Below are 23,169 nucleotides of genomic sequence, written 5' to 3' on the forward strand. Positions count from 1 at the left end.
GATACAAGTAATGTATTACAAAGTAGGTAGTAAGAGGCAAACTAAACATACTGTGACACAAATCTCAGCTACCACCTGCAACAATCATCTTGATTAGCCTGCTGCTCTAATCATGATGAAGGACACTAGGGACAACAGCCTTCAAATACAGACATCAGTGCAAAACTACATTCCCCCATATGCATACACAATAGCAGAAGGATGGAAACATGCTTCCAGCATCTCAACTAAGCTGCAGCCTCACATGTATGTGCAAGATAGTAGAAAGTTGGAGGTGGACCCACCGCTTTACAAACAAGCAGCAGCCCCACATGTATATATATATATATATATATATATATATATATATATATATATATATATATATATATATATATAATAGCAGTAGCTTGATGTGGTGCCCACAGCTTCACAACTGAACACCTATACAGTACTGTGACATGTAGACAAGCAACCGGAACAGCACAGCAGCAGCCCAACCCCACACACAGTATCCCACCTGGTGTCCTGGTATCTGCCAGAGAAAATAGTCGTTATTTGCAGATCTGAATGGCACAAAAAAAATAATAAAATTACACTTTGAAAAAATAGCAAATGTAAATACTTACTGTTTCATTCAGGCTTTTCCTGCCTAGCCTCTGCTTTTACACTATTTTAGATTTTTAGGAAATTCCTCAGCAGGTCACCATACTGGTGTCTACATTGCACACTTTTCCTGGGGATGTCCATGGCCTCACTAAACAGATCAGTGAGGTCAAATCATGGATTTGCCTTAAGAAATAGGCTCCTGACAGGCTCGCAGTAGCCACTCCCTGAATTGGCAGTACAGTTGGTTGTGCATACTCTTGCTATCCTTTGCATACCAAACAGGCAGTCTTTGAGTAGCATCAGGATTAGCAGCCATCACCATGAATGGCCAGTAAAACAAAATGATGGCCTGTGATTTGCATTGGAATCTCAGATTCTGAATCACGAATTTAGCATGAGCAAGCTGCATGCATGACCCCATGCTCATGATGAATCTGTGACATGCTGTGGACTGTAAATGTACATTTTGTTGCCTGTATGTTTTACTTATATGTAGACCTACAAAGACTCAGCCTTATTTGAACAGATGCAATGCAAACTGGTATTTACCTGTGGTTAAAGTGGATGTTCCACCATTTTAAATGCCAAACTGTGTACCAAAAAAGAGTAGCAACAGCACCAACAGATCATTTTGAAGGAGCATTCTGGTAGAAGGGGAGCCAAGCTTTCAGAACACACAACCCTGAGAGTTACACAAAGTTCTACTATACTGTGATAAGGGGTATGCCTCTGGTGTGATGTACATGTGGTCCCTTGCTCTGGAACATATATTAATCTGTAATCTAGTTTTGTGCAACTTGTAGCGGCATATAGCCTATACATAATATATGTAGCTGAATATCTTCAGTATAGCTGAAGGAAGACAGCCTAATATCAGGGGTGCCTATCTCTATATAGTCCTGCATCTTTGTGCTGTGAGAATATTAGGTGGGCACATCTGCTATGAGCCACCCCTCATGTGTTACCCCAATATTATACCACAGGAGTCCACTTAACCACATAGTTGTTCCCTACTCTTGCTGTTAGTAAATCATTGTTGGTCTTTGTTTGGCAAAAACTCCTACTGTAGACATCCTTATAACTATCTCTAGTACTGGTCTAGGATATCACTGCAGTACCCTAGTGTGCATTGCATAGCATGTCTATGGTACCTCTGGTATTCCTGTCTCTATAATGTGCATACCTATGACAACTCTGTAATTGGTAGACTACCTTCTCCAATGGTCACCGATCTATGGCTGTATCTCATTTTACCATAGGTGTCATCATGTCCTGCATAGCAGGTGGACAGCAGAGATTGGGCATTTTCAGCTGAACTAGGAATGACATCCTGCTACAGGAATTCAGGATTAATGGGTGCCATCTGTTAGGGAGACTTATTGCTCATCAGCCTCTAAGCGGCCATGTCTGGGAGGCAGTAGTCCATGACATCAATGCTGCTGATGGGTTGAATTGCACAACACATCCGTGTTACAAGAATGTTACTGACATGATCAGGTCAGCCACTGGAGGGAGGCTACATCTAACTGCAAAGCCTAACTGACAAGGAAGAGTTCCTAGTATCCTTACATGGGGATGATGAAGGCACAGGTATCATACCTGGAGAACTGGACACAGGTTCTGGGAGTGGACAATCCTCATATGTCTCAGAAAGATATGCACCAGGTTAGTAACTGTATTGCATGGCTAAATGTCCTATGCAGACTGCCTCAAAGCCATGTCCCTGTATTCTGTGTCCTACAGGCTTTTGAGGGGAGATTTATGCCTGGCATACAAGGCATTGATAGACCCCACTCTGATGGACCTCCTGCATATCCACAAAACAAACAGAACCAGAATTACCTGTTTTAAAGACTTATTCCTTGCCTGTGATATGCTGCTGGAGAGATAGATATGTATTCCAGAGACTACCGCTTCTATGGAACAGGCTTTACACCCATGTGAATCAGAGTTCCTCCCTAAACCAATTCAAGTGCAATTTGGACAATTGGATGGGAAACCAGAAATTTATCCCTGGTTTGGCACCTATGTCTCTAATGGACACAGGCAACCTGTAAATGGTTCATCTCCCAAGTCCCTGCTTGTAAAATTTTCATCTCCCAAAACCCTGCTTACACTTATCAAGGGTATCTGAACTTGTCAGAAATTTGGGATGCATGGCTAGGGTTAAAATGGCCCTTCTGGTCGTTAGCCTAGTAAACATCTATGAACCTGTATAGCAGCTGTGCACTGTGTTGACAAACCACAAATTCTACTGTATATGTCAGTTGTGTAGCACACTAGAATGACAGAAGAGGTATAGGTGTATTATCTGTCTCTCTCTCTCTCTCTCTCTATATATATATATATATATATATAAATATATATATATATATATATATATATATATATATACATGTGCATTATTGGTGAATGAATGATCACAAATTTGACATCCACAATATCAATGTACAACCATCGAAAAGACAAAGGTTGACCTATGCTGTACATACTCTGAAAATTACCTGTTTTTCAGCGACCACAATGCCTCTGCAACCAGCACCCCCTGGTAATTGTATGTATTAATTCTGAGATCACACAGTCCCCAGGAAAAGGGAATATTCTTCTGTATGAGAACTGTCAATCATTTGCACGATTCTGTTGATGAAATGGTGTTGACCAAACATGGTGTGCATGTTTGGTGTACTCTAAAGCATACACACATTTATATATGTGTGTGCGTGTGTGTGTGTGTGTGTGTATATATATATATATATATATATATATATATATATATATATATAAAAATCTATTGATTCCTTTTTGAAAGAAATGGTTATTAATTGGGTTAAACCCTCTGAAATTAGAAATCATTAGTGGTTAAAAATCCAGTAAGTCAAAGGTTTATTTACTACTTAAAGTTTGTAATCAGGTTAATCCAGTTCTAGGTAGACCGATTGTTTCAGGAATGGGTTCTCTTACTGAACTCATTTCTGAGTTTTTGGAATTTTATTTAAAACCTCTTCTGGTGCATGTCAGGGCCAGACTACGTGACACTACTGAGTTTTTGTCATTGATGGGTGATGTACAGGTATCCAACACGATGTGGTTATGCACTGTAGATACTGAATGCCTTTACACATCCATACTCAGGCTATGAAACACTTGTTAGATATGACAGAACTATATCCTTCACAATTTAATGAATTTTTGTTGAATCTTATTTGTATTGTGTTGGAAATTAATGACATACATTTTGATGCCAAATGCTTTTTACAGTTAAGGGGTATGCAATGGGGGCTACATTTGTACCTATATATGCTGAATTATATGGTGGTTATTTTGAACTATTGTTTGTTTATGATATGGATTGTAATATTTTGGGTCACAGCTGGTTATGTGGTGATGTTTCTTTGTTTGGTTTGTTTGGGAAAGTGAGGTAGATGAGCTCAAATAATTTCAGCATTATCTTAATGACAACGATATGGGCCTTAAATGTAAGGCCAAGTGTAATTTGTTTAATATTGATTTTTTTGCATGTTTCGGTGACAAAATTATTGGATGTTTTGTGATTTAGTGAAATAAGACTAGTGTTTTGTATATGATACTTGTGGAATTTGAAATTTACTGATATATATATATATATATATATATATATATATATATATATATATATATATATACATATATATGTGTGTGTGTGTGTGTATATATATATATATATATATATATATATATATATATATATATATGAGTCTACCTGACAACATCGACAGCTTAGAACGTCGACACTGAGAACACCGACGCCAGAAGATCGACAACTGAGAAGATGAAAACACTGACGCTGAGAACACCGACATGGGAAAAGGCTGTGTAAGTATGCAGTAGTGACGGACGTTAGGGTGCGAGTAAGGTAAGTGTGCGATATTGACGGTCTGTAGGGATAGGGGTGGGTTAAGTGAGTTAGGGTTAGGGCGCGGGTTAGGTAAGTGTGCGGTAGTGATAGTCTTTGGGTTAGGGGCGGGTTAAGTGAGTTAGGGTTAGGGCGCGGGTTAGGTGAGTGTGCGATAGTGACAGTCTTTGGGTTAGGGGTGGGTTAAGTGAGTTAGGGTTAGGGCGCGGGTTAGGTAAGTGTGCGGTAGTGATAGTCTTTGGGTTAGGGGCGGGTTATTTGAGTTAGGGTTAGGGCGCGGGTTAGGTGAGTGTACGATAGTGACGGACCTTAGGGTTAGGGTTTGGGTTAAGGTTGTAGATTGTTGTGTATGTGAGGTTTAATGTGGGTTTGTAAGGATTTTGGTGTGCTTGTGTTGTGTGTGTGCTTTTTGGACTGGGGATTTGTTTTGTTTGTTGATATTATGGTGTGTCGGGCATGTGAGGTTTCGTGTTTGTGAACTGTCGGTTATGTGGTGTCGGTGATTTCGTTGTCGGTGTTGTGATGTGTCGGTGTTGTCAGGTAGACCCATATATATATATATATATATATATATATATATATATATATATGTGTGTGTGTATATATATATATATATATATATATATATATATATATATATATATGTGTGTGTGTGTGTGTATATATATATATATATATATATATATATATATATATATATATATATAATCTCTATTTAATTTCGAAATACTGAAATTCCTCAGGACCAGGTGCATGAGAGAGCTGTAAGAATAATAATCCTTGATAAAATAATTATGCACAACCATATATAATTAAGCAGCCCTCTTATCTTTTCCAGAAAAAAACATCTTAGTTACTGGTATTTCTTTAGGTAGTTACAATTATGTGAAGGAGCTAAGTCAATATATATTACTAAGAAATAAATCAGTGTATTAGAAGGCAGCTTAGCATGGGTAGTTGAAAATACTAAATCTGAAACAATTATACCAGGTGTCCTTAAGCAAACCTGGGCTGAATTAGGGCAGTTCACCTCACAAGAACAACCACACTTAACACGGATTAAGCCAAATGCTTGCTTTACAGACTCAGATGAGAGTGGATAGTAGCTGCACAACCATGCAATATTAGGTAAGCTGACACTATATGTGGCCACCATATCCTGTCCACCATTCATAGTCAAATTCAGGTGAAGCACAACCACATATTTTACATGCAATAAGTTTTAATAAACATAATCTAGACTACATTAATCAGCTGAAGCATGGAATAGTCCATATAAAATCATATCTCTACATTAAATGAAGCAGTGGTCTATGTTACATTTGATAATCTATATCCTATAAAATATTTCAGGTAAAACAAAACTCAGTTATGAGTTATTGTTTTTAATAAATTACTGAGTGTTGGAATATGAAAACACATTGATACATTTACCAGCTGTTATCGATTTTATCCCAGTAATTACTGAGATGCCATTTAGCATCTGTGTGCACGGCAGGGCTAGCCACCCGGTGGTGTAAACCTGACTCGAGATGATTGTCATTGTTGAAAGTGACTCCCTGACCCCATGTGCAAAACAGGAAACAGGGGTTGAGGATGGATGGATCGAGCATCTGTGTATTACAAAATAGAAAATATGAAAATGTAATTTACTACATGAGGGCTAATTACATTTATGAGGAATTTACTACTGACACATATTGGACAAATTATGAAATATTAATCAAATAATAAACTTTTGGAAGCCTTTCTCATCTGAGAAGATTATTTAGAATACAGTCCTGTAGATTTTCTAAGAGATGAATAACAGAGATCACAGCGGTATAACTGGCTAAGCTATATTGTGAAACAGTACTTAATCATAAGAGAAGGTGAAGTAACGGCAGATCCTACAGGGATCCTACCAGGATTGCTACGTTTTGCAGGAAAAATGCAGTGTGCTGTGTATTGTACTATCTTATTCATGTAAGAGTGGAATGGCAATAACCAAAAACATTAAAATGATGATATCTAATAAAAATAAATCTTATTGCTGCAAATTAAAGGTTGCTTACATTATGTTTCTGCCAATGGGCTTCCAATTATATTTAATTTTTTTATTTATCCATTTCCTGAGCAGGTGAGTATATTCAGTGAGTATCTATTTCAGTCATTCCCCAGACCATTATGCCATACCAAGGGTACATGCAACACCCACACGCACATAAACACACACACACACACACACACACACACACACACACACACACACACACACACACACACACACACACACACACACACACACACACACACAAACGCGCACATGGTTAGATGTAGATATATAGGTATAGAAACATAGCTATAGAGATAAAGTTTAAGCCCAGGTCAAGGAATGGTCAACTGACCAGCCCACTTACCTGTTTAAGAAATAGAAATAAACTGATAGTTATTATAGAAATGCACATAGATACACACACACGCATACGTGTGTGTTTGTATATGTGTGTGTGTGTGTGTGTGTGTGTGTGTGTGTGTGTGTGTATGTGTTTGTATTTATATTTAAAAGTCACTTTGCAGTATTGTATCAAAAATTATTTTGTCAGATGCTGCAAAATGTTTGGCTAGGACTAGGTGCAGTCTGATGTGTTTTAACAGTATAAGTGAATGGATGTGTTCATTCACTATCACTGTTTGTTTAAATACTGCATGAGTTTTGCCCAGATTGCAAGTCAGTGAGGTAAGGGAAAAGTCAGTTGTGGCATTAGTTGCCACAATTTTAGAGAAATATAATTGGCAGTGGGGGTAACTGTTTATGCCTGTAGCCTGTTGACCTCTTTTGTTACATTAACTAGTTTAAAATCTGAAATTGTGACTACTGACAGTTACTTAAGACTTCAAAGATGGGCAATCAATAGATTTCTAACAAAAGTTCAAGCCTTTCCAAAGAGAGCCTCCAGGTTTCACAGCTGAATTAAAGAGCGGCTATTCTATGAAAACTTCTATATTAGCTGAAGACATAAATTCATGTTCATTTTACTAGAATACATTTTTCCTCCAACAACTCAGCTGATTGTAATGGTTTGCCTTGTATAACCCATATTTATACAAGTCACTCACCACCTTACTAGAGACAGTGATATGCTTGACATTTTGTATCATTTTGTATCCAGGATTAATTAAATCATATGATATTAGTTTATACTGAGACAACATCAGCTTCTGCAATCAGACATGGTGGATGAAATTAGATTAAAAAAATCTGTAGTAAAGATTATGTTAAAATATTTAATTATCTTTTCAATTGCAATTAACATAAAGAATTAGCCCCACTTGACACTAATAGCTGCACTGAGAGTTTCTCTTGCAAACTTGGTGAATCAGTTGATAAATATCTGCTAGTTGAAACTGTTTCTATAAATAATAATAAAAAATGGGCTGCCATGGTGGAACAAGTCTATAGGCGATTAAGTAAATAACAAGCCTCATTCTTAGAATCTTCTTCTTCTTTTTTCGGCTTTTCCCGGTTAGGGGTTGCCACAGCGGATCACCTGTCCGCTCATGATTGGCAATGGAGTTTTACAGTGTTGAGTTTCCAGCCTGGCTCCCAACCTTCCACAGAAGGTGCACACACACACTCACGCACTCACACCTAGGGCCAATTTAGAGTGTCCAATCCACCTGCAGCATGTCTTTGGGATGTGGGAGGAAACCGGAGCACCCGGAGGAAACCCACGTGACCACAGGAGGACATGTAGACTCCACAGCCTCATTCTTAGAATATGTATGGGAAATTTCCAACAGCATTGAACAAAGTCAGATACAATGAACTAAGTCATTAAGGAAAACAATCAGGCAAGCTAAATCACGATATGAACATAAGTTTTCTGAATAAACTGAGTATAATAAAATGTCTTTTTTAAAGGAGAACCACACACAAAACTGAAATAATTATATGTTTTTCAGCATTCCTTAATGTTTTTCTGCATAATAAATGTTAGTGTATCAAAGTAAGTGGTTATTATTGTTATTTTCTAATTTGTTATACTGCAATGTGTTTTGAAAGGAGGTTGCCATGGGTACCATGACTTTGTTTTACAGTCAATGCCTACACCTTCCTGATGTCATTTTAGAGGTCAGACGTGAGGATCATTTACTGTGGTTCTCTCTCTCTCTCTCTCTCATCAGCTTACAGCAGTACTGTGACTGTCTGATTTTGACTGTCAGCATCAATTTGTTGTTTTAATTACTTTGCCTCCTTTGATTTCCATTAGTGGCCATTTCTGCTACAGCAATTTAAGGAATGTTTGAATGACAGGCTTGAAAATTTAGTTGAGTTAATTGTTCTTTTGGAAGCAACAACTATAGTTTAGTGTTAAAGTATGAGAAATCTTACCTGTATGATTAATAGGTGTTACTTGGGCTGAGATGGTTTGTGTTGCATTCACAAATTTTAATATTGTAGCTAGAATTAGAGTCTTTTATGTTAATTCTCCAACTCACTGACTTGTCTAAAAAAACACTGTATGCAATGCAATGCAAAAAAGCCGTAACAAAACACCAGAAGAAACACGTACGTCTACAGAAAATTCAGTGTAGAAAAAAATGCAAAATCAAATGCCAACAGAAAATAAGGGCAAGATGAAAATGTTATCTTTCTTTGTAGCATTGAGTTTGATTTAAAGGTAAAGACAACTAATTAGTAAATAGATGAATATATATATTTTTTGCATCTTAAAATTAAATTTGAATGTCTTGCTTTTTTTCAGACTCCAGGCTACACTTTATCTGAGGTGTGATGCTAGCAATTTGTGACTGATAAGGCACATTTAAATGCCATTGTTTAAGAGCCATTTTTTTCTTAACATCTCTGTAGTTAGAATAAGTGACGTAACCTATTTACTCTGCCACTCTTAGCAGCCTTTATGATGTAACAGGTGATAAGGTATAAATGGAAGGAAGAAAGAAAGGCAAACATAAATAAGTTTAGATGAAACAAATGGAATTCATTATTAAATAATGCTTTTTCTGTATGCAGCGTGTGTAGTGTTGACTTACAGGGAAGGAAAATCCCTTTCTGGAAAGAAAAAACTTTACATTTGAATGTCGTTCTCCTTTAAGTAAAAGGTACGAGGCACCAAGGACATCTTGTGGAACTTACACACTAAAGACTGACAGCACTATTGCTGCTGATAATAGTTATAGTACAGAATTATTTAGTGAACACTTGCTTAGGAATTGCTCTAGTCTGGAGTGAAATTGTAACACTGGTATCTCTTATGGGACAGATTGCTGTCCTACAATCACTGAGGAAATTGTTGCTCACGTTTATGATAAGGTCAAAATTAATTAATCTGCCTGTCATAATGGGTTGAATGGATATGTATTACATAAAAGATACATTTTGCCCATGATGGAGATGATTTTTCTGTGCTCTAGTACAGAATCGGAATTACCTAGACATGGTAAGGCCTTACTGTATCTAATTATGGTGGCTGCCAAAAAAGCAATTACTAGAAAATGGAAATCAAAATCTAAACCAACAGTACTAGAAGTAGTGAATATAGTAACAGTGATAAAATAACTGGAATTGGGATCTTTAGAAAACGGTAGGAGCAAACTGCATGGGAAAAAATGGGAATTGTGGGAACAATACATACAGGGGTGTAATGAGGTTTAAAAGAAGGCAGGACTTAAATGAGCTATGTAATGTTTGACTGAAAATGATTGGGTAGATTATAAGTGATGTATATTGTTTACAACTGGGAGCGTGTCAGTATGGTTTGTGATGTAAAACACTTGCAACTAGGATTGTGTCGGTGTGGTTTGTTTTCATTTATATAAATGTATGATTTAATAAAGATGTTTCTTGTTTAAAAAAAGGGTCAGGAATGGAATAATTTAAGTAATATTCCTTAGGTTATATGAAATATAGCAATATATGTGACGTATAATGTTTGTTAATGTTAATTTGTTAATACAGTTTGACTACTTTTGTATAAATGTAAATTTGCCTATGTCACAAGTGATAATTCAGTAAAGGTGTTAAAAATGATACATTTTGCCCTGTCTTACATACTAATTTGGAACCAAGGCAAAAAAACTAACGAAAAAAACTAAATCCAGAAGACCTTGTCCAAGAAAGCCAGCCAAGTATGAGCTTTAATGCAATTTTAATCTTAAAACACAACAAGATAGCATTTTCGCTACTGACATTTCAGTAGCTTCATCAGAATAAAAAACAGTTGGCGCCAAAGTCCTTATTTAAAAAGTTTTAAAGTGACGTCACAATTTAAATACAAGGACTTGCGCAATTAAAGTTATAGTTTACAAAGCCAACTCAAACCCACAGTGCATAGGCAGGAAAATATTACAGTGCTAAAGAAAACTTAAATTGTCATAAATATCTTATACTCCTTTAGTTAATTAATTACTCCTATTCTAATGTTTTCCATGTTTACGTTAATAAATCGAAGTAACCTTTTCTTGCACTGACAGGTTTAACACCCAACTTACAGCTCCCTTACAATAAAAATTTGTTAACAATACAAAGAAATTCATTGCCAATACAAATAATTATCCTTAAAATATAGGACTATAAGAATTAGAAACATCTTGAAAAAATATATAAAAATTGTAAAACCATTCCAATGTTAATTAAAAGTTTTTTGTGTGGAGAGACTATTCCAGTCTACTAATTAATGAGCTCCGTAAGACATGTGTAACTGTACTTCAGTTTAGAGCCTACATAGTATTGAAAACACAACCTCCAAATGTGCCTACAAAAAAGCCAACAAAAGTTATTTCCTTGATGGTCACCAAGGGGAGAAAACAAATGCTAATAAGGGTAAAAAATATAAAGAATGTGTAAACGTTATCTCATGGAGGTTGTGTTTTCAATACTATGTAGGCTCTAAACTGAAGTACAGTTACACATGTCTTACGGAGCTCATTAATTAGTAGACTGGAATAGTCTCTCCACACAAAAAACTTTTAATTAACATTGGAATGGTTTTACAATTTTTATATATTTTTTCAAGATGTTTCTAATTCTTATAGTCCTATATTTTAAGGATAATTCTTTGTATTGGTAATGAATTTCTTTGTATTGTTAACAAATTTTTATTGTAAGGGAGCTGTAAGTTGGGTGTTAAACCTGTCAGTGCAAGAAAAGGTTACTTCGATTTATTAACGTAAACATGGAAAACATTAGAATAGGAGTAATTAATTAACTAAAGGAGTATAAGATATTTATGACAATTTAAGTTTTCTTTAGCACTGTAATATTTTCCTGCCTATGCACTGTAGGTTTGAGTTGGCTTTGTAAACTATAACTTTAATTGCGCAAGTCCTTGTATTTAAATTGTGACGTCACTTTAAAACTTTTTAAATAAGGACTTTGGCGCCAACTGGTTTTTATTCTGATGAAGCTACTGAAACGTCAGTAGTGAAAACGCTATCTTGTTGTGTTTTAAGATTAAAATTGCATTAAAGCTCATACTTGGCTGGCTTTCTTGGACAAGGTCTTCTGGATTTTGGTTTTTACATACTAATTTCAAAGGTCTTTGATGTCTGGTTTTGTATCAGCAATATCAAGGAAGTCAATTATTGTCCCTATACCAAAGGATAGATCTTCTTCTTCTTTCAACTGTTCCCATTAGGGGTCACCAAAGCGGATCATCTGTTTCCATTTTTTCCTGTCCTCTGCATCTTGCTCTGTCACACCAACCACCTGCATGTCCTCTCTCACCACATCTATAAACCTTATCTTAGGCCTTCCTCTTCTCTTACCTGGCAGCTCCATCCTTAGCATCTTTCTCCCAATATATCCAGCATCCCCCCTCAGCACATGTCCAAACCAATGCAATATTGCCTCTCTGGCTTTGTTTCCACACCGTCCACCTTGAGCTGACCTTCTAATATACTGATTCCTAATCCTGTCCATCCTCATCACATCCAGTGCAAATCTTAACATCTTTAACTCTGCCACCTCCAGCTCTGACTCCTGCCTTTTGTCAATGCCACTATCTCCAACCCATATAACATAGCTGTTCTCACTACCCTCTTGCAGACCTTCCCTTTCACTCTTACTGGTATCCGTCTGTCACAAATTACTCCTGACACTCTTCTCCACCCACTCCACCCTGCCTGTACTCTCTTCTTCACCTCCCTTGTACACTCACCATTATTCTGAGCTGTTGATCCCAAGTATTTAAACTCATCCACCTTCTTCAACTCTACTCCCTGCATCCTCACCATTCCTCCATCCTCCCTGTCAGTCACACACATATATTCTTAGTCCCGCTAACCTTCATTCTTCTCTCTGTAGAGCATATCTCCACCTCTCCAGGGTCTCCTCAACCTGTTCCCTACTCTCACTACAGATCACAATGTCATCCGCAAATATCATAATCCATGTGGACTCCTGTCTGATCTTGTTTATCAACCTGTCCATCACCATTGCAAATAAGAAAGGGCACAGAGATAATCCTTGATGTAATTCCACCTCCACCTTGAATGCATCCATTACTCCTACCGCCGACCTCACCACTGTCAAACTGCCCTTGTACATATCCTGTACAACTCTTACATACTTCTCTGCCACTCCCGACTTCCTCATACGACATCACAACTCCTCTCTAGGCACCCTGTCATATGCTTTCTCTAAGTCCACAAAGACACAATGCAACTCCTTCTGACCTTCTCTATACTTCTCCAACACTCTCAGAGCAAACAACATATCTATAGTGACTTTCTCATCATGAAACCATACTGCTGCTAACTAAGCATCACGTCCCTTCTTAACCAAGCTTCCACTGCTCATTCCCATAACTTCATACTGTGACTGATCAGTTTTATCCCTCTGTAGTTACTAAAGCTCTGCACATCACCCTTATTCTTAGAAATCGGTACAAAAACACTTATTCTCCACTCCTGAGGCATCCTTTCACTTTCCAAGATTTCATTAAACAATCTGGTTAAAAACCCCACCGCTATCTCTCCTAAACACCTGCATACCTCCACAGGTATGTCATCTGGACCAACAGCCTTTCCATTCTTCATCCTCTTCATAGCTGTCCTTACTTCCTCCTTGCTAATCTGTTGCACTTCCTGATTCACTATCCCCACACCATTCAACCTTCTTTCTCTCTCATTCTCTTCATTCATCAGCTCTTCAAAGTACTCTTTCCATCTGCTCAACACACGCTCCTCGCTTGTAAGTATGTTTCCCTCATTATCCTTTATCACCCTTACCTGCTGCACACCTTTCCTAGCTTGGTCCCTCTGTCTAGCCAATCAGTACAGGTAATTTTCTCCCGCCTTAGTGTCCAACCTTTTATACAACTCTTCATATGCTTTATCCTTAGCCTCCGCCACCTCTCTCTTCACCACACACCTCATCTCCTTATACTCCTGTCTACTTTCTTCATTTCTCTGACAATCCCACTTCTTCTTTGCCAACCTCTTTCTCTCTATACTCTTCTGTACTTCCTCATTCCACCATCAAGTCTCCTTGTCCTCCTTCCTCTGTCCAGATGTCACATCAAGCACCTTTCCAGCTGTCTCCATTACCAGCTCTGCTGTAGTTACCCAGCTATTCGGTAACTCTTCACTGCCACCCAGTGCCTGTCTTAACTCTCCCTGGAACTCCACCTCACAATCACCCTTTTTCAACTTCCAGCATTTGATCCTTGGCATTGCCCTCACACTCCTCCTCCTCCTCCTCTTCTTGATAAGCAATGTCATCCTACAAACCATCATCCTATGCTGCCTAACTACACTTTCCCCTGCTACCACTTTACAGTCTCCAATCTCCTTCAGACTGGCCCTCCTGCATAGGATATAATCCACCTGTGTGCATCTTCCTCCACTCTTGTACGTCATCCTATGCTCCTCCCTCTTCTTAAAATACATATTAAAATAAATTTGATAAATGTAAACTTAGTAGCTTTACATCATTTTTTGTTGTTAAGTTTTCTGAGAGAACGTGGTGAGCATTACTCCCCTCTAATGCAATGATGACTTTTGACATCTGTTAACATGGATTCACTAAAATATATTTATGCTTAACGAATTTAATAAACTTTCACCTCAACATAATATATCCTATTGATAATTAGATTTTGGTTGATATTATTCATCTGGGTCTATTGAAAGTTTCCAGTTTAATTCCACATCAACATATCGTAGATAAACTCAACCCCCTAGGAGTTAATGTGGATAGTACTTGCTGCATACAGAATTGTTTATCATATCATGCATGTGCGAAGGTAAAGTTGCGTGTATGGTGTATCCAATGGTTTTTTCAGTGCCCATTTTTATTTAATATATTTATGCCAACCCTTCATTATTACATTAATCAGTTTTGAGGGAATAAGTTTGCTGATAACTCCAAAGGGGGGAGTATGGAAAATGATACAAGCAATTGTTGAAATCTTCAGCAACTTTTGGATTCTTTATTTTACTGGTCAGTGTCTAATAACATGTCTTTTAATACTAAGTGATGCAATGTGTTGCACTTTGGATGGAATGATAAAGGATACCCTTACTTAATAAATAACTATGTACTTACCAGGAGTAATATTTTTCTTAACATGGATGTTATTGTTGAGAGATAATTTATGGTGGATATTAGTGCTAATATAAATAGAAGGTGCTCCCATTATTAATAATATTTTCTGCACTGTTATTTAAATATGTCCACATGTCCCATCTGTCATGTTAACTTTGTTTAAGACTTTAATAAGGTCACATATTAAATACAGTGGTTCTTTTCATATGTATGGTATCAAAGATATAAGAAAATTGGAATTAATATATTTTTACTAAGAATTGTCTAGCACAAATTCTTTATTACAGAGCTAGGCTACCCAGATTCCAGCTGTTTTCTTTCAGTTATCTTGTTAGGGGGATATGGTTGTAATATTCAAATGTCTTCATAATGATTCATTTGATAATGCATTGAGGATAAGGTTTGTTTAAAATTTATTTAAACTCTAGTAAGAATAATTCATGCTTCACATTGATCAATAATTTCAACAGTATTGTTAAGGAAAGTCCGTTTTTAATCAGGTCATCACTATGATGGAATAGTTCCATTTTGAAGTTAGGCTAACATCAACACTTACTAACTCTAAGTCTAGGTTAGACAGCAGTCTGGGCACCCATGTTTTTGACTATGGTTTGCTGCAGGTTCCTTGTTAACCATTAATGAGGTTTTTAGTCTGTTTTAAACATTGAAGCAATGAAGTTCTCCTTCAAAATTCTCAATGGTTTAAAAACAATGATGAGACTTGCTGTGTGTATGTGTGTGTGTGTGTGTGTGTGTGTGTGTGTGTGTGTGTGTGTGTGTGTGTGTGTGTGTGTGCGCGTGTCTGCATGTGTATGGGTCTACTTTGACCCATCAAAATTATGTTTCAACGAAATGTAATAACTCAAGCTGTTTTTCAAGAAAGTGCACTTTTACCGAAATGCACTTTAGCGAAACCCCCCCCCCCAAAAAAAACAAACAAAATAAAAAAATACAGCACTAACCATATATATGCAAGGGGGCAAGCCCCCCTGCATCCCTCACATCCCCGCTACTTTTATATTCTCACTCCGAGATCGCACTACAGTGAGAAAAAGGGAATATTCCCTTATTCCTGCTATACCGAGATCTAAGCAACAGCACCCGTTGTTGTTTGCTTAGTTGCCTTTTTGCAGAAATGCACTTTCGCGAAATCGAGCTTGCCAAATTACGTTTAGGTAAAACATAATTTCATTGGGTCAAGGTAGACCCATATATATATATATATATATATATATATATATATATATATATATATATATATATATATAAAACACTTCAGAATGTACAGTTTATGAACAAATACCAACTGAATTATGGACCACTGCTGGTTAAACTTCAATCATTCGAGGCCATAAAGAGATAAGGAGTGATGTGTTTTACACTGATATCCTATAGCTGATCTTGCTACAATGTTGGAATTTAGGTTCAGCTCATGGAGTAGTAGAGGCTGAAGGGTACTGCAAGGATTTACAGACTATATAAATAAATAAAGTATGTGCATATTAGCAGTATGTACTTCTGTACTTTGGAGGAGAATTGACTTAGGTCCATACAGCCTGCTATCTTTTGTTGGTTTTGGACAGAATATTATATGGATTTTTGTCAAAGTGGAATGGGTTATCATTGATTAAACCAGGTAGTTTCACAGAGATTGCTTCGTCAATCATTAGTGGACTGGAATTCTGCTGTGGCGACCCCTGACTGGGAAAAGCAGAAAGAAGAAGCAAGAGCTTCTCTCTGGACCACATTACATACCTGCTGCCTACTCATTTACCAGCTTCTAATTTTCACAGACTCTGAGAAACTAAAATCACAGCACGGCCAAAGTCAAACAAAGGTCGACCTGTCAGTACGTACTTTACCATTTTGTTGCATAATATTACCTTTGATGTTTCTGTCATTTTTCATATCATCTTGCATGTTGGGCTGCATATCACCTTGAATTCCCCATTTTTTATATGTGATCTTTGTGTCCTTTCTAGTTTTACTTGCTCATGCAAGATACTGCAAATCCCTTACCCTATGTGAACCCATTTTCCAGTGAAACAAAATACTTAGATTAACCAGCTTTTCAGGAAACAATAAATAGATGTGCTTCTGAAGCTTAAAGTTATTTTAGCATGCTACTGCTGAATATTGACCGAATAAAGAGCATATAAAGAGATACTTTTATAGTGCTTTGCACTGAGATACAATGCACTCTGTGTGTACCATCTCCTTTGTACATTAACAGGAATGATGAACACATAAAACTGGGCGTCTCTTGTCTTGTGGCGAACTGGAAAGGAAGTTTCTTGTCTGGAGCTAACCTGCTGCAGACAGTAATAGTAGTTGTATTGTCAGATGGCAAACACATCAGGCTGAATGCTGCAGTTAAGCTTTCTTTTTTCGTTATACTCTGTAGTTGCTTGTATTATATACGTTTCTCTACTTTGTCTTACTTTATGGATTATCAGGTCCTATTTTGAATTTGAAACAGTTTTATCACCATGAATTTGTAACACCTCACAGCAACACCAAATCTGATGTGACATGATAGTTAAAGCAACAAATAGCACATAAAACAGCAAAGCATATGCCGAGGAACATGCTGAACACATTTCCAGACATGAAAAGGCACTTGTTGCCATGGTGCTTCTGCCTAGAGATGGGGAATACATAAAGTAGAAAATGGGAAACCATGCAACAACTTTTCCTCAAGGGCTATATTTGGCATCTAATTATAGAAAAGACTGTTGCCCATTGAAGGAGGAATGGGGTGAAGAGGCAGCCAGAAGCATCTGGTGAGGGTCTTTGTTGTCACCCAAACCCATATTTTATACTAACAAATCGAATAAGTTACCAGTCACTCTCATAAGATGCTGCAGTATCAGCTAAACAGCTAACATAGGTCAAAGGTAATGCTCAGATTACTCTGTAAATGGGAAGCAGGGCTGAAGTTCATTGGTTGACCCAGTCTAATTCAAAACCTCAGTTAAGGGTGCGTTAATGTGATTTAGACTTGGTCAGAATGATGCTAGAATATATTACTTTTGAGAGGATGAGGAAAACTGCAAACATCACTGCTAATACCTGAGGTCTGACTTGTGTTGAGAATGACACGTCTTCTTGTTGCAAGACTGACTACAGCTTCATTCAGTTTGTGTAGGATATATGCATTTGATGTAGTTCACTTGGCCAGTATTGTCTGTATCCCCTGCTGGTTGCAAGCCACATTTCAGTGCTCCTAGGTGTTAGGCTTTCATTCACAGATGGGTAGAGTAGCCTCTGAAAACCTGTGCTGTAGCCAGTACCCTGCCACAAGAGCCACTGACCATCTATTTAGTGTACTATGTCATGTAGAATATTTCCTTTATTGCAAATTTGATCCTTCTTTTTTTAATGCTCATTTAGTAATCCAGTGACATTTAGCATTAAAGAAAATAATATTAAAAATGAAAAGGTTACTGTCGAGAATAAAAAGAAACCTCGCCTTGAACTGAAGAAGATGAATGATAATATGGACTCCTGGAGCCTCTTAATAAGTGTGTGCAGAAATACATGGTTCAGTACTTCATGTGGGAGACCAAAGAAAAGCATTTGCTTGCTCAATACAGTCAGGGACAGAGGGAATGATACATGGGTGGGGAAAGGGTTGGGTATGCGAGTGACAAAAGACTACTCCTCTGCTATTGTGATGTCCTTTATGTGACTTCATGACCTAAACTTAGGCATAGCCTGCACGTGGTCCACTTACCTTGAAAATGAGGATGCTGTTATCCTAGGAAGGCCAGCTCAACAGGTTCTATAGGTAGTGGCATTCAGGAAATGAGAGGTGAATTTTCATGATTACTAGATATCAGTGCACAAAAGGTCCCAGTCTGGCTTATTCTAGAATGTAACTGCAGTTCTTACTAAAATAGTACTACAGTATAACCCCAGTCACACTGGTCAGATATGGATTACATTAACAGACTCCCTCCATCCCTCCAGACAACAGACCTGTCATTATGGCAGCATATCAGCTACAGCTTAGTAACACAGAGGTGCAATGTATACTGCTCACACATATTCGTCCTTAATGACACTGCAGCTGCTGGTCACGGCCAGCAGGAGATTCAGCACTAAACTTTACATGCTCTGCATGCAAGGAAAGGACAACAGTCCAAAATACACTAATCCACCTGACTGGGATAACATTATAAACATCAAAAACAGCTTCAAAAAAGAACTGAATGCATATTTCATTAGTCAATAAAAATATTGCTGCTAATTTCCTATCTAGCACCACTGGTAACTGAGCCATAAGATGTGAAACTATATAGGCAATTTCATTCAGATGTAATTATTACTATTACGGATAAATATGTACATCCATATATAATTTTTTAATTTAGCTGATATTGAACGTTAGTCTGGTCACTGTCTTCAAAGGAAAGTCTAAACAAATGTTGAGTATTTTATTGCCTTTCTGTCCAGTAAATTATTTGAGTCTGTGATTTGGGTTGGCAGTGCAAAGCTAATATCTGTAACTAGTGTCTGTGTATAGTAATCCATTTATTATTTTACTTACATATATAACAATGATCACTAGGGGCGGCCACGGTGGTGCAGTGGTTAGCATTGCCGCCTCACAGCAAGAGGTTCTCCAGTTCGATCCTCGGCTGGGGTGCCTTCTGTGCGGAGTCTGCATGTCCTCCCTGTGGTCGCGTGGGTTTCCTCCGGGTGCTCTGGTTTCCTCCCACATCCCAAAGACATGCTGCAGGTGGATTGGACACTCTAAATTGGCTCACTGGAGCTATTATCTTTGAGTCTTAATCTATTGAACACCCCAGAAATAAACTTCAGAAATTTCTGCCAGTGACAGTTTTATACTTGTTTTCCTATACTACCCAAGCTGACATAAAAATATTGAAAATGTTAATAAATAAAGACTGTTTGGCAGACCTGGTCAGTCTGACATGAAAAGTTCATTTTGCTTGCCTTATGAATTTAGTGATTGTACAGTTTATTCCTTGAAGAAGAGCACAGTGGACATGTAATACAGCAAATCTAGCGGCTTCTTACTTCTGCTTTTTCTTGTAGATGACCAAACAGGAAAGGTGAGTGATCTACTGGTAGTTTCACTTTGAATGTTTCACCGTGACACTTTGGTTTCACCATGGTACTTTGAACTTGCTCTATTTTGGATTTCAAGTAAAACATGTATACTGCTTTTATGATTTGCATCTGTATTGTAAAGACCTACTTTAAAACTTTTTTTTTCATAAGACAGTAGGTGACATGCAGCACTGTATTCAGATAAATAGGTAATTTTTAAGGGATCTGTGTAAGCTAATTTTAATAAGTCACAGACTATAGAGCAGAAGGGTATGTAGACTGTGACTTGTGCAGGGAAGATATCCTAAAATAGGGAGGGTTGGAATGAAGTGGTAACTAAAGCCCAACAAAGCAGCACTCATAAGATAATACCCTATGTATACAAAATGTTAATATGCAAATACTTGGGTAAAATAATGGTATAGACTAATTTGGATTTATTACAGACCTTTAATCAGAACCTGCATTTTTAGTTAGTCTGAATTAATTTATTTCACCATCTACAAGCTTTGGAAGCAAATTAGCACAGAAAAATGTATTGAGCATACAATGTGCTCTGTTAGCACAGAACTGGCACCGAATGAAGTATTTACAATTCAGCAAATGCAAGCACCATAAAAGTGTGAGGGTAAGTCCTGAGAATCCTGTTTCTAGCATATGACATTGTAACAAAGGGAGATACTGCCAGCCCAGCTAGCTGGATTTTTGTAAATAATTATATGTTATTGGTGAATATCAAAATGATTTGTGTAAGATACTTGTGTTACAAATGTATTAGAACTGTATGTCATGTGTATATTAAACTGGTTTGTACAGATGTGTGTTAAAAAGGGTATTTTATAAAGTGCTTGTGCTTAAAATGTAACCACAGTGTACCCTACTGGAAAAGAACAGAAATGTACATGCACTATTGCAGCTGTTAAACATATATATTTTAACAGTGGAAACTGGAATGCAGGAGGTTAACTTTAGCAAAATAACTGAAATTAAATTACTTTATGGCCATGCCATAACAGATGGTATATTTCAGTTTCAATACAGCAAGGAGACACAATGTCTAAAACTAGAGAGCTTTCTGTATTGTCTCTAGGGTAAAAGAATTACTAGTCTTGAAATGTGAAGGAATGTAATTGTTTTATGACTTCCAGCATCTGACAAAGATCTGAGATCTATGTATTTTCACAGGTAGATGCTAAATACTGCCAAGCTTCCAGTAGTGAGGGTTTCACCTGGGAACTAAAAGTCAGATGACAAGAAATTATGTAATTCTGCAAGTTATCCCAGCAGTAATATTTGAGATATTAATTTAAGAGGTCTCTTAGAGAGACACAACATTCTGTATTCTGTCTTGGACCTGACATGAACCATTCACCACATATCTACATTTTTCTGTAAGTTAATAGGAAATAGTATAATTCTTTTAGATATAATCAGGAATATAGCAAAGCTTAGTTTAGATATTTTTCTTTATTTATTTGAGACTGTTCTGCAATGGTGTTTTAAATATTTCCTGTGGTTTTGAACGCTGATGTCACTGTGAATATATACTGAGTATTTTCTTGTTCTTTATTATTAAATATATTTAAACTTTTCACTGCAGATGATCTGTCTAGAGATATTTAAGTTTTGAGAATACTTGAATATCTATTCAGTGACGCTGTGAGGGCCACTCCTAATAGCCTTGCTCTTGGTCAAACTAATATTTGTATTAATATTAATATTACACAATAAAATTGGACACCCTTTATTAAGAGCCTTAAAGTAGCTGGTGGCAGTGATAACTACCTTATAGTCTGGGCAAAAGGAGGCATGGCTAGTAAGCCTGTGCCAGCCTTTCCCAGGTGTGTGTGTGTGTGTGTGTGTGTGTGTGTGTGTGTGTGTGTGTGTGTGTATCAAACCCCAAAGAGTGTGTGTGCCAGCTACTTGGACAGGCAGGAACTCAAATCACTGGTTGGACAGACAGGGTGCGGGAGGTCTTGGCTTGGCCACTCAGCTTAGATCTCAACTCTATAGCTGTGCCTGTGGGGGGTCTTACTGGGGATCTGGAGAAAGAGGGAGAAACCAGCCCCAGACTAACTGTGGTCTCTGTGTGCTATTAAGGGAAATTGTACTTGATGCAGAGAGCTGCATCTGGAAATAGTGTGTGTACCTGTCATCCTCCCAGTGTACATCCCCCACTGATGCCAGTGGTGAGGATTGCGGCTCCTTGATTTCTGGTCTAGTGGTGGGTTGTCACATTTTTAGTCGGCAGAAGTGGGATCACCACATCACATATTAGGATTCAGTGGTGTGGATATTGAACTCCTGTAGTCTGTAAACTGTGGTCACTAAAGAAGGGCTGGCAGTCCTTTTGGTGAGGGAACAAGTCCTTAACACTTTGCCTGAGGACATGAGAATCTGGTTGGCAGATAGAGAATGTAATACCGGAGATGAGCTGGGGAAGAAGGGAGACTTATACCTAACAAGCAGGGCATCACTGCACAGGAAAGAGATACTCAGTACTGCACATTGGTTTAAGGGAACCCATGGTGGGCAGCCTAAACCACTCCAACAGAGTCCACCGGTAACAGGGGAACCCATTAGTTCAGGTACATGGCCAGGATCAAGGGTTAAATGTTTTAAATGTAACCAGTGGGGCCATGTAGCATATAGATGTCCATGGAAGCAAGCTGGGGAACAAAAGGTGGGGGAGCCAGTAAGTGGGAATGCCAGAATGCCAGTGGTAAGTTGTCTGGAGATGACAAGGGTACCAAACTACCACAAAAGGTTGCATCCTATCTTAGTAGATAGGAAACAGACCACTGCTAAGAGAGACACAGCCTCTAACCTAACCATAGTGAAGCCTTCAATGGTTAAAGAGGAGCACTACTTGCTTGGGCAGTCTACTATAGTCAGAGCTTTAGGATGGACCAAATTCCAAATAGTTTTGGCTAAAAAACATGAAGAGATATTCCCTTTGCTGCGGTGAACTGTCCAATAAATAATCCACAAACCAAAAGACAGCTGGTTCACCCAGGCTAATACTGTGCTGAAAAGCAAATAAACTGTCTGTGCAATC

Source organism: Protopterus annectens, chromosome 11.part0 (assembly GCF_019279795.1).
Source record: "Protopterus annectens isolate FY-2018-M chromosome 11.part0, PAN1.0, whole genome shotgun sequence".
Lineage (NCBI taxonomy): Eukaryota > Metazoa > Chordata > Ceratodontiformes > Protopteridae > Protopterus > Protopterus annectens.